Here is a 14,651-nt window from a genome sequence, read left to right on the forward strand (position 1 = left end):
TGGGACTGAAACAGGGTTGTGTGATGTCTCCATGGCTGTTTAATATATACATGGATGGGGTTGTAAAGGAGGTGCAAGGTAGGGCAGTGGATGTGGGGCTGGCTCTAATGAATGAGGGTGAGATTTGGAAGATTCCGGTGTTGCTGTTTGCTGATGATACAGTGCTGTTGAGTGAAGATGAATGGGAGTTGCAAGGTTTGGTGAATGAGTTTGGGACAGTGTGTAGGAAGAGGAATCTGAAAGTTAATGTAAACAAGAGTAAAGCTATGGTATTTGAGAGGAATGAAGTCACAGAACGTACAGTGAGGTTGGATGGTGAGGATATGGAGAATGTGAGTGCATTCAAGTACTAGGGTAGTGTGATGAGTAAGGATGGAACTTTGGGGAAGGAAGTACGTGAAAGGGTACAGCAGGGAAGGAAGGTTGTTGGTTCACTGAAAGCAGTGATGAGAAATAGGGAGGTGAGTATGGAAGTTAAGAAGTCACTGCATGATAGTATTGTGATCCCTACCCTGACGGATGGAAGCGAGGCGTGGACCTTGCAAGAGGGGAACAAGTCAAGAGTGAGAGCAGTGGAAATGAGTTACTTGAGAGGAGCATGTGGAGTGACATGGAGGGACAGGTTGACGAAGAAGTGAAGGAACGTTGTGGGGTGGATGTAGATGTGGTTGAGAAGATTAGGAGAAATACACTGAGGTGGTTTGGACATGTGGAGAGAATGGAGAATGAAAGACTGACTAAGAGGGTGTATGTAGTTGAGGTGGAGGGAGGGAGAGGGAGGGGTAGACCGAGGATGAGGTGGAGGGATGGAGTTGAGAGGTATATGAGGGACGTGGGGGTGAGTTGGGGGAGGGTAGTCAAATGGTGGGTGACAGAGCGACTAGGAGGCGTTTTGTCTGTGGCCACCCTTTGCGGGATTAGGGCGTCGGGCTATAGAGATATATATCATTCATATATATTTCCCAGTCATATAACTTTCATGTCTCAGTGACAGACAATACACACTTTTCACTGATACATGGTACATGTTTTATCATTTTAATTTAAGGATCTATCAAGAGAAATGTAAAATGCGATTTAATGAGTAATAATATTTTGTTAAAAAAGAAACACCAAACTCATTGCCAGAAAACACTTCATTAGCATTGCCTAATAGACCAATACAAGTACCAGAAAATGAGCACGATGACAAATAACCCAGTGCAGTTAGAGACACAAGAACAAGCAAAAAACCACAACCCACCAGAGAGACAAGATACACAACAAAACACTGATGAAATTTACTCTGAAGTGAATAACGACGATTGGTCAGTTTTCAGTTCCAGACAATGAGAATTATAGAGAATCACCCATACTTATTATAATATGATAACCAAAATAAGAGAGTACTCAGATCATGACAAACATAAAAATTACCTTCAAATGACAATTGCAAGGAAATTCCAGTGAAAATGGTTAAAGCTACTTCCAGTGCATTCACTTCCTCACACCACACAAATTCAGTACCAGCATATGTTTATCATGAAGACAAAAATCTCAAAATATATTCAGGTACTGATAAAGACAGATTAGATATACAGGCAGTGCTAGATGAATGTCAGCAACATTTCATTAGAACAAACATTACTGATAAGAAGGAAAAAACTTCTGGCTTTTCAGCTAGAACAAATCAGGAACGTTGTCCAACTGGCAATTTGCTCAGGTCAGACAAGCTTTTGAGAGCTCAAACTTATGATGAGTTTAAGACAGAATTCATCAGGAAGTTTTCTGAGTCAAGAATATTTTAGTTGGTATAGCCCCAGAATTACATAAAATTGTAGACCTACTAGAGCAAACACACTGCAGCTCAGATTTGGGTGAAATAACGGCAGACATTTTCACCATTAACCCCCACACGCTGGGCAATATTTAACGCCGTCGTTACCTCACTACGGGCAATTTCTTGGAAACTGCTGAAAATTGCTTGTTTTCAAACCTTAAATTCTCATAAAGTATAGCACTTAGGGAAGAGAATTAAAGACCATTTTACTCATCAACTACTCCTCTTGCGACTGAAACTATCCCCAGATCTGTAGGTCCTTGCGTTGATGAGTAATGACGTGAGGAAGAGAACTAATTTCTGGTGTGAGAGAAGAGGTGTTCATGCGTCTGCCCCCGATCCCTACCATGGCTTTGCTCACAACATGATAACTTTCTACACTACTAGATAAACTATATACTGTTGCATCCAAGACATGCCTTATGGCAGAGGTTCACAAACTTTATCATACCAAGGACCCCCAAACACGATGAGCCCCAGCAGAGGACCCCCAACTAAGTAAAAGTTGTCATTACCGTACCTTGTACAACGTACATGTAATATTTACTTATTCGTACATGAAGTAAGTATTAATAAATATATCCATTTTTCTTTTCAATATTTTTTCATTGTTTAACATTCAAAACAATGTAAATTTTGAACAGACACTACTACAATAGACAAATAGAATATTGTGTCACCACCAGAAACCAATATAAACAAATTTAACTTCTTATAAAAAAGTGCATAACTAAACACAAATCAGGCTGTCAGGCATATCCTGTCCAGTGGGATGGTTGGGCTTGGTGGCTCTTGCACGATTTTTTTTTTTTTTTAATGCGAGGAAGAAGGAACCAAAGGCCATGAGCCCGCAGTAACAGTTCCCTCCAAGTGAAAAACAAAATACAGTACAGAGCCAAATTCAAGATCCGATTATTTTGAGATGCCTGGACACACTGCGTTTGAAAGACTGGAGATCATAGGCAGCAGGAAATACAGACAGAGGGAGACAGTTCCAGAGCTGACCTGTTGCATAAATGAAAGACTGGGAGTAACGGTTAACTCTTGCATTAAAGAGCTGGACAGAAAAGGGATGAGAGTTTGCTGCCAGACGGGTGCTACGCGCCCGTCGTAGAGGTGGAGGAATGCAAGCAGACAGTTCAGAGGAGCAGTGACCATTAAAGTAACGATAGAAAAGAGATAAAGATGCAACAGTGCGGCGAAGAGACAGAGGTTGAAGGGAGTCAGTAAGAAGAGGAGAGTTAATGAGACGAAAAGCCTTTGACTCCACCCTATTGAGAAGAGCTGTATGTGGGGAGCCTCCCCACACATGAGAGTTGTACTCCACACAGGGGTGGATAAAACCCCTGTACAGAGTCAACAATTGTGCAAGGGTAAAGAAAGAGCGGAGTCGGCTTAGCACACCCAATCTCTTGGAAGCAGATTTTACAAGAGATGTAATATGATCTTTCCAAGATAAGTCCCGAGTAAATGAAACCCCAAGCATGTTCAAGGATGATGCAGGATTAAGCTGAATATTATTAAACATTAGTGGGTATACCTGTGGAAGATTTTGTAGGGTTGATAGGTGTAAGAACTGAGTCTTAGATGCATTAAAGACAACCATATTATTTATCAGTACGGGGCTTGATGTTAGTATCAGACGCATGTCGTTGTCTACCTGTAGGCGTGCTTTGTGCTAAGTTTTCGGTACTTTGAGTGTAGAAAATCCTGTCTCACACAGATACGTTGTGGCAACTGGCAAAAGGCATTTCATAACCTTCTCAGCCAGGGCAGGATATTCTGTTCGTGAGTAGATACAGAAATCTGACAGTGGAAGGGCAGAGAACTTTATTTTCATACCCCCATCATTTGACATTTCAATGAGTTCCTCGTGCGACTTCAGATCAAGATGTGCACCTGCCCCGGCTGCAAAAAGGTCTCTGATCCAGACCCCTGAAGTAGCCTTGCAGATGCGCTAGATGGGAGATAATAATGGGAGTGATACCGTCTGCACAGGACGTCATATATTCCTGGTAATAAAGTGGGAACATTTCAGTGACTCCTTCCTGGCATTTGTCTTCCCACAAGGAAAATTTTCGCCTGAATGCACGTACTTTGTCATGCACACTCAATATCCAGAATTCAAGGCCTTACAATCTCTTGTTTAGTACATTTAAATGCTGGAATATGTCTGCTAGATATGTTAACTTTTAAGTACAATGTGTGGTGGTGGGCGTATGGATACCGAGGTATAGATACCGCCGATACCAGGGATGAGAGAGAGAGAGAGAGAGAGAGAGAGAGAGAGAGAGAGAGAGAGAGTTGGTGATAGAAAAAAATATTTCGTACCTCCGTGGTGACACATATATGGCATAAAATGTATTGAAGTAATTAGCAGTACAAGCACAGTACTGAACAATGAGATACAATGATATATAAATTATATGGTACAAAGTTGTTGTGGTAACTAGCATTACAAGTTTAGGAATAAGGAATGGGATACAATGACACACATGTACATACGTATGCAGAAAGAGGCACATATGCACATACATATACGTTTATATCTGTGCATGTATTTATATATTCATGCACAGGTAGCCTTAGACATACTGTATGTACAGGATAGGTACACATGTATAGAGGTACACATGTATGGGTATGTGTACAGACGTTCATACATATGCATATGCTACATGCACATATATGCTGTCCATATAATATATATACAGGGAGACACATCTCTACATATACACTCTGAATGGATACATATACATTATCATATACACATGTAGATAGATATACATAAATGATATTATTAAACTGCACCTGATGTGTTTAATGTGGACAACACACACACACACACGCACACACACACACACACACACACACACACACACACACACACACACACACACACACACACACACACACACACACACATTAACTGGAGATTTTAATACAAATATATATTGGAATACTATAGATATAATTAGCCAAGAAAGCTGTTGGGACCAAAAGCTCCCGGATCTCGTGCAAGAGTTTTTCCTAACGCAACATGTGAAGGAAACCACCAGAAAAAGAGGACTCGATGTACCTTCAGTGCTAGATCTCATATTTACTAGGCAAGAAAATGATATTGACAGTTTATTATATCACCCTCCACTCGGCAAAAGCGATCATGCAGTACTAAATTACAACTTCAGGATAGCATATGACATAGGTAACAGCAATAAAAGTTACAAAACGAGCCTAAACTATAAAAAGGGAAATTATCAAGACCTAAAGAAGTATTTCTTAGAAGTTGACTGGGAAAATGAGCTTAGAGGACAAGATTTAAATGCTGTATATAAAAAATTCTGTGAATTTTATGAAATAGGAGTCCAGAAGTACATCCCACAGCACAAAGAAGCAGATAAGAAAATACAGAAATGGTTCAATACAGAATGTAAAAAATCAAAAGAAAGAAGAGATTTGTTGTGGAATAGATACAGAAGACACAATAGTGAAAGGGCATATAATAATTACAAACAGGCAAGAAACGATTATACAAAAATAAGGAGGGAAGCCCAAAAACATTTTGAGGAGGATATAATAAATAAAAGTGGTGATCAACCAAAGCTATTTTACAGCTACATCAGAAGCAAAACCAAAGTAAAAGATATAATACAATCCATTACGGACGAGGGAATCACCTACGCGCAAGAGAAAGATATTTGTGAAGCACTAAATAAGAATTTCCAATTAGTTTTTACAGAAGAAACAAATTTTGAGAAGGACTATGTGGAACATGCATGTCCACACATACTACCAGATATACAAATATCAGAAAAAGTAATACAGGAGGAGTTAAGTAAATTAGACAGAGGAAAAGAAAGTGGTCCTGATGAAATTTCATGTTGGGTACTACGAGAATGTGCAAAGGAGTTAAGTAAACCATTATTTTTAATTTTCAAGAAATCCTTGAGTCAAGGTAAACTACCCGATATTTGGAAGAAAGCAAATATTGTCCCCTTATTCAAGAAAGGAAATAGACAAAATCCACTCAACTACCGACCAGTATCACTGATCAGTGTTGTAAGCAAGATATTAGAAAAGCTTATTAGGAAAGCTTGCGTAAATCATCTAGAAGAACACAGTATGATAACAGAAAGACAGTTCGGTTTCAGAAAAGGAAAATCATGTGTTACTAATCTGTTGAGCTACTATGACAGAGTAACACACACAATACAGGAAAGAGAAGGATGGGTGGACAGTATCTATTTGGATTTCAAGAAAGCATTTGACACAGTACCACACCAAAGACTTTTATGGAAACTGTACCATCAAGGAGGAATTCGAGGCAAACTGTTTTGTTGGATGCAAGATTTTCTCATAAAAAGAGAAATGAGAACAGTACTAAGAGGAAACTACTCATCATGGAAAGAAGTGACTAGTGGAGTACCACAGGGTTCAGTGTTGGCACCAATCGTGTTTTTAGTGTATGCAAATGATATAAACAGTAACACTGGAAATGAAAGCTATATAAATATGTTTGCAGATGATGCAAAAATACAAAGGAGAATTACTAACGCAGACTCTTGTAAAGAGCTACAATAAGAATTAAATAAACTTCATGAATGGAGTAACACGTGGCAAATGGAATTCAATGTGGACATGAGTCATGTAATCAAGTTTCGTAAAAGTGGAAAAAGACTTGATTGGGATTATACGTTAGGAAATAAAACCCAATACACATCAGAAAGAGAGAAAGACCTAGGTGTGATTATCAATAACAGACTATCTCCGGCTGATCACATCAGTGAGAAGGTACGGAACATGTATACACTGCTTGCAAATATGAGAATAGCATTGACATACATAAATGAAGACATGCTAAGAAGGATAATAACATCATTCATCAGACCATCCTTGGAGTATGCATCAGTAGTCTGGAGTCCTCATCTCAAAAAACACATAGACAAGATTGAAAAACTTCAAAGGGCCGCTACAAGATAGATACCAAGCTACGAAGAAAGACTAAATAAACTGAATCTACGAACACTACAGGAAAGAAGGAAAAGAGGTGGCATGATAATGCTATATAAATGGATATCAGGGAAGGAGAAAATAGACAAAAACGATTACTTAACATATGGAGAAGCATCAGCAAGAGGACACTGCAAAAACTGCATAAGAGGAGAGGCGATAAAGACGTAAGGAAATTCAGTTTCCCAAACAGAGCAACTGATCAATGGAATGCACTACCGAATGAAATAGTGTGTGCCAAAACAATTCACAAATTTAAGGATATGTACGATAAATATGGTTTAAGACACGGGACAGTACGAGCTTGGCTCATTCCTGGAAAGATACAATTAGGTAAGAACACACACACACACACACACACACACACACACACACACACACACACACACACTAATGATGTGGAAACCACGTATGCTGAAATGGTGAAAGTAAAGAAAGACTTAGAAACAAGGGTGGAGGAAAAAAGCATTAAACAGGAAGTGAAAAGAATAATCCAAAACAATCCAAAGTTAGTCAGAGATTCAGTAGATATAAACAAATCTATAGTAATCACTGGTATAGAAGAGGAAGAAGTAAAAAACAAGATCACAAGAGACAAAAAGGAGATGGCAAATGTAATGAGCTTACTGAAAGAAGTATCAGAGGAAATCTGCAGTAAAGACATAAAGGAACACAAAAGGTTAGGGAACTACGAGAAAAGCAAAACAAGACCTCTAAAGGTGACTTTCCAGAGTGTAAACACTGTGGAGGAGATACTAAAAAATGCAAAGAATCTTATGGAAAAAGAGGAGTTCAAAAATGTATGGATAAAAAGATGCCTAACACAAGAGGAACTGGAATTACTGAAAGAGAAGAGGGAGGAAGCAAAAACAAAAAATGAGGGAAGATCAGAAGAGGAGAAGAACACATTTTTTTTTACAAAGTAATAGGATTGCAGGTACGAAAATGGTACACAAACAGGAGGGAATAAAAAGGAGGAAGGTAGTAGAACCATATCATGACAAGTATATAAACAAGATGATAAAGTTGATGTACTCAAATGTGGATGGAATGGTATCTAAATTACTAGAGATGAATGATTATGTCAGAGAAAATGAACCACAAATAATATGCCTAACTGAAACAAAATTAACACCAAGGATATCCAATGACATACTAAACTTAGAGGAATACAATATATGAAGAAGAGACAGAAATTTAAAAAAAAAGGAGGAGGAATTATAATATTAACTAAGACAATCTAAAAGTCAATGAAATAAAACTAAATATACCATCACAAGTAAAACTAATTGCAGTAGAGATCAACACATCTGAAGGGAAAGTAATTGTAGCCAATTTGTACATGCCACCCAGATCAAACACATGGGAGAGAGACGAATATTAGGACCTGCCAGAGAGTACAATTCAGAGTTTAAGATCATTACTACATAAAATGGAAGAGAAATCGGAAAGAATTATACTAACTGGAGATTTTAATACAATATATGAATTGGAATACTCTAGATATAATTAGCCAAGAAAGCTGTTGGGACCAAAAGCTCCCGGATCTCGTGCAAGAGTTTTTCCTAACGCAACATGTGAAGGAAACCACCAGAAAAAGAGGACTCGATGTACCTTCAATGCTAGATCTAATATTTACTAGGCAAGAAAATGATATTGACAATTTAATATATCACCCTCCACTTGGCAAAAGTGATCATGCAGAACTAATTTAGGATAGCATATGACGTAGTTTACAGCAATGAAAGTTACAAAAAGAACCTAAAATAAAAAGGGAAATTAACAAGACCTAAAGAAGTATTTCTTAGAAGTTGATTGGGAAAATGAGCTTAGAGGACAAGATTTAAATGCTGTATATAAAAAATTCTGTGAATTTTATGAAATAGGTGTCCAGAAGTACATCCCACAGCACAAAGAAGCAGATAAGAAAATACAGAAATGGTTCAATACAGAATGTAAAAAATCAAAAGAAAGAAGAGATTTGTTGTGGAATAGATACAGAAGACACAATAGTGAAAGGGCGTATAATAATTACAAACAGGCAAGAAACGATTATACAAGAATAAGGAGGGAAGCCCAAAAACAGTTTGAGGAGGATATAATAAAAGTAGGGATCAACCAAAGCTGTTTTACAGCTACATCAGAAGAAAAACCAAAGCAAAAGATATAATACAATCCATTACGGACGAGGGAATCACTTATAAACAATAGAAAGATATTTGTGAAGCACTAAATAAGAATTTCCAATTAGTTTTTACAGAAGAAAAAAATTTTGAGAGGGACTATGTGGAACATCCATGTCCACACATACTACCAGATATACAAATATCAGAAAAAGTAATACAAGAGGAGTTAAGTAAATTAGACAGAGGAAAAGCAAGTGGTACTGATGAAATTTCATGTTGGGTACTATGAGAATGTGCAAAGGAGTTAAGTAAACCATTATTTTTAATTTTCAAGAAATCCTTGAGTCAAGGTAAACTACCCGATATTTGGAAGAAAGCAAATATTGTCCCCTTATTCAAGAATGGAAATAGACAAAATCCACTCAACTACCGACCAGTATCACTGACCAGTGTTGTAAGCAAGGTATTAGAAAAGCTTATAAGGAAAGCTTGCGTAAATCGTCTAGAAGAACACAGTATGATAACAGAAAGACAGTTTGGTTTCAGAATAGGAAAATCATGTGTTACTAATCTGTTGAGCTACTATGACAGAGTAACAAACACATTACAGGAAAGAGAAGGATGGATGGACAGTATCTATTTAGATTTCAAGAAAGCCTTTGATACAGTACCACACCAAAGACTTTTATGGAAACTGTACCATCAAGGAGGAATTCGAGGCAAACCGTTTTGTTGGATGCAAGATTTTCTCATTAAAAAATAAATGAGAACAGTACTAAGAGGAAACTGCTCATCATGGAAAGAAGTGACTAGTGGAGTACCACAGGGTTCAGTGCTGGCACCAATCATGTTTTTAGTGTATATAAATGATATAAACCGTAACACTGGAAATGAGAGCTATCTGAATATGTTTGCAGATGATGCAAAAATACAAAGGAGAATTATTAACACAGACTCTTGTAAAGAGCTACAAGAAGAATTAAATAAACTTCATGAATGGAGTAATACATGGCAAATGGAATTCAATGTGGACAAGTGTCATGTAATCAAGTTCGGTAAAAGTGGAAAAAGACGTGATTGGGATTATAAGTTAGGAAATAAAACCCTATACACATCAGAAAGAGAGACGGACCTAGGTGTGATTATCAATAACAGACTATCTCCGGCTGACCACATCAGCGAGAAGGTACGGAATATGTATACACTGCTTGCAAATATGAGAATAGCATTCACATACATAAATTAAGACATGCTAAGAAGGATAATAACATCATTCATTAGACCAACTCTGGAATATGCATCATTAGTCTGGAGTCCTCATCTCAAAAAACACATAGACAAGATTGAAAAACTTCAAAGGGCCGCTACAAGATGGATACCAGGCTTAAGGGATCTAAGCTACGAAGAAAGACTAAATAAACTGAATCTACCAACACTACAGGAGAGAAGGAAAAGAGGTGACATGATAATGCTATATAAGTGCATATCAGGGAAAGAGAAAATAGACAAAAATGATTACTTAACATATGGAGAAGCATCAGCAAGAGGACACTGCAAAAAACTGCATAAGAGAAGAGGTGATAAAGACGTAAGGAAATTCAGCTTCCCAAACAGAGCAATTGATCAATGGAATGCACTACCGAATGAAATAGTGTGTGCCAAAACAATTCACAAATTTAAGGATTTTTACGATAAATATGGTTTAAGACACGGGACAGTACGATTTTAACTCATTCCTGTAAAGATACAATTAGGTAAGGACAATTAGGTAAGAACACACACACACACACACACACACACACACATGCAGGCTCGCATATATGTATAGCAAAATGTACGAGCATTGTCCCAGTCCCAGGGCATTATGATGAAAGGAAGGCAGGGTGAAGGATGAGAATGTCTTTGAGTACAACAAGGTGTGTGATGAAGTAGGTACACAAATCAGAAAACAATAATCAAGGGGGTCTGAAGGGGGCAATAACTGGGCAGTTAATGATGTGATGGGATAATGCTTCATCCATGGAATTGTGACAGAGTTTACATGGCCTATTGGTGGCCGGTAGGCTGATGATTTTCCCTGGGGATTGATACCCGAGCGAATGTGGGCGATGACCACATCACAGCGGTGGGTGAGGGTGGGGTGCTTGTCATAGGTGTGTCTCACACCAAGGAAGATATCATAGTGCTCGATGGTGATTCTGGTGGGATGTTCAGCATCAGTACACAGGGCTAGGTCCACCCTGGACTTCTTGAGAACGATTCTCTGGACAATTGGCGTGGACACTGGGAGGCGGATGGCAGCTAGGGAGAGGTTACAGGCAGCTTCAGCGATCTGCCTGGTCATGGCGGATGTGACCAACATGGGCTGGAATTCAAATGGAAGAATCTCTGAGACCAAGAACATGATCCTGATGGAGGCGGGAGTAGAGAGAGGCGAAGAGAGGGGAGAGGAGTCGGGGGGGGGGGGGGTCATGAATTGAGAATAGATGATGATGAAACCTGGTAGGTGTTCAGAGAGAAGGAAGTCAAGGGCAGAACGTATAGCAGAGAGTTCACACTGGGTGCGGCTGACCCAGTTGGGAAGGGTGGGAGGTGCAGATGGGAGAAGAAGAATATTAAAAGCAATGCAAAGAAGCCCCTGCCTGGCCGTAAGCGAGGACAGAACCTTCAGTGTGGATGTGAACAGGATGGGAAGAGTAGGTGCAGGCTATGGAGTTAAGAGCTTGAGTGACAGAGAGCTGTGATGAGATTGGTAAGTGGTCAGAAGCAGTGGCAGAAGGTGTGTAGTGCACAGAAGTTGAATGTGTCCAGGAAGGGGGCAAACGGTCAGTAGGGATGGGAATGAAAAAATCAGCATGCATACTGAGTGGATCTCGGCCAGAAAGCTGGAAAGGACAGTTGGGTGCCGAACGAATTTGTTTCAACCAGGTTGCCAGGCCTGGCACGTGTTACGGAACAGAGAGAGATAATGGACACTTCAAGTGAGAATACTAAAATCACTACTGTCCTGCAAAGTTCCAGGTTCAAAACAAAAGACTTAGGTAAAATTACAAGTTAAAGTTTAATGCTCAAACTAACAACTAAACATTCAGGACTCATAAGGATAATGTAATGGCAAAACAGGTTACATATATGGTTAACTGCAATAGCCTCTATTAACATGAATTTAGCAAGAGCAAATTTATCTAAGTCAGCCCTGATAAATGAGAAAACCGGATAATGCTCAGTTAAAGCAAGATATATTATTACAGATACAAAATATTATTAATATTGGCTGACATCAAAACCCTACATGAATCACAAAAACCTTACCAGGCCTATGAATTAACGCCTTAGGCCATACAGTAAAAGAAAACTGGTAACAACACTTATATTCAAATTATACAGCAGCTAGATGGCTGGAGACTTCCTGAGCACTCACAAAAATAATAATACACTATACAGGGGAGGACAGAGATGTGAACAAAATGAGGAGCAGATCTAAGTGGCAATTAATGCAGAGACTGAGCTCATTATATAGGGGCCGACAGAGCTTGATACAACTTGTACGAAGGAAGCACAAATGAAGCCATAGGGGACAAAGAGTTGACAATCCTGCTCTGAACAACAGAAAGAACGACTTACTCTACTATAAGGGGGAGACGGGGGGAGTGAGGTAGAACACGCAAGCCTGGTCACTATGGATGCCACGAGGCGAATTGTGATCAAACATGCAGCATACTGTATGTTAGAATTATACAAAGGATGATGAAATCATAGGCTATGTAACACCTCCCCACAAAGAAAAAGAAATTTACAAAGGAAATTTCTTATTACCCTAAAACAATATGTCTTAAGTCTAGATAAGCAATCTGCAATAACATTTTCTTTCCCCTTAACATGTTGTATGTCTAATGAATACTCCTGAAGAAGTAGACTCCATCTTGTCAATCTCTGATTTTTATCTTTAAACTTACTAAGGAATTTCAGTGGGTTATGATCAGTATAAATGACTATGGGGTCAAAACCAGAACACAAATAAAATGAAAAATGCTGTAAACCCAAAATCAAGGCAAAAAGCTCTTTCTCAATAGTTGAGTAGTTCTTTTGAGGTGGAGTGAACTTCTTACTGTAACAAGATACAGGGTGTTCAATACCCTGATCATCCTCTTGCAGCAAAACAGCCACAGCTCCTGTATCACTTGCGTCAACAGCCATGTTAAAAGGCTTAGCAAAATTTGGAGTAGCGAGCACTGGCTGACTTAATAGGATAGCTTTAAGTTTACTGAAAGAGGATTCACAGTTATCGGTCCAAACAAATTTAACTCCCTTTTTCAGTAGGTCTGTAAGTGGTGATATAAGAATAGAAAAGTTAAGAACAAATCTCCTGTAATAACCTACCATTCCCAAAAATATTTGTAGCTCTTTCCTACTTTTAGGTCGGGGAAGATCACTTATAACCTGAACCTTAGCTCCTGGTGGTGCAACGTGTCCATCACCAATTACTTACCCAAGGTACTGAACTTTAGCTTGACCAAACTCACACTTTGATAAATTAGCTACAAGATTAGCCTGAACCAAACGCTCAAGAAATTTACTGACATGGCATAGGTGATCTTTCCAGTTGTCACTGAAGATTAATACATCATCAATATAAACAACACACCCTGTCAAACCCTCTGTTACAACATTCATGAGCTTCTGAAAAGTGGCTGGTGCATTCTTCATACCATATGGCATTACAGAACATGCAAAAGTCTTTCCTAGTGTTACAAAACATGAGATCTCCCTAGCACGTTCAGTCATAGGTACTTGCCAGTATCCCTTTAACAAATCAAACTTACTTATGTACCTAGTCTTTCCTATCTTGTCTATGCAATCTTCCACGCGAGGGAGAGGATAAGTGTCTGTTTTGGTTATCTGATTAACACGTCTGTAGTCGATGCAAAGCCGCTGTGACCCACCTAGCTTAGGGACTAGAGTGACAGAGAACTCCACTCGCTCCAACAGGGCTCAATCATCTTGTGGTCCAACAGGTAGCCAAGCTCCTTCTGGATGAGAGGAACTTTCACTGGGTTCACACGGTAAGGAGGCAGTTTAATTGGCTTTGCATCTCCAACATCGACATCATGCATCAACACAGTGGTTCTTCCTGGAGTGGCACAGAACACTTGCGGGTACTCCTGCAGTAATACCGAAAACTCCTGCCTTTCCTCGGGAGCTAGATGAGAAAGCTTAGTCTGGAGATCATTCATGATATCAGGATTCTTCCCCAAACTATCACTCAGGCTCATACTGCATGGGAGAACTTCACTTGCAGACTCGGGTGGAACAGCTACAGTGCAGACTGGGTTATTTTCGTCCTGCCTGTGATATAACTTTAGCATGTTGATGTGACAAAGTTGCTTGTTCTTTCTACAATCTGGTGTGGCGATGACATAGTTGACATCACTGAGTTTCTTCTCCACGAAATAAGGACCACTAAACTTGGCTTGAAGAGGTTGCCCATGCACCGGTAGCAGAATCAAAACCTGATCTCCTGGCTGAAAGTGGCGTAACCTGGACTTCTTATCATACCAAGTCTTCATCTTCTCCTGAGCAGCTCCTAAATTCTCTCTCGCCAGTTATAAAGCATTGGACAGCCGTTCTTTGAACTTAATCACATACTCCAGCAGGTTGACGTCATCTTCCTCCGACAGCCAGCATTCCTTGAGTAG

This window comes from Coenobita brevimanus, chromosome 80 (assembly GCF_032717465.1).
Source record: "Coenobita brevimanus isolate Jiangsu-jjx chromosome 80, ASM3271746v2, whole genome shotgun sequence".
In the NCBI taxonomy this organism is placed as follows: domain Eukaryota; kingdom Metazoa; phylum Arthropoda; class Malacostraca; order Decapoda; family Coenobitidae; genus Coenobita; species Coenobita brevimanus.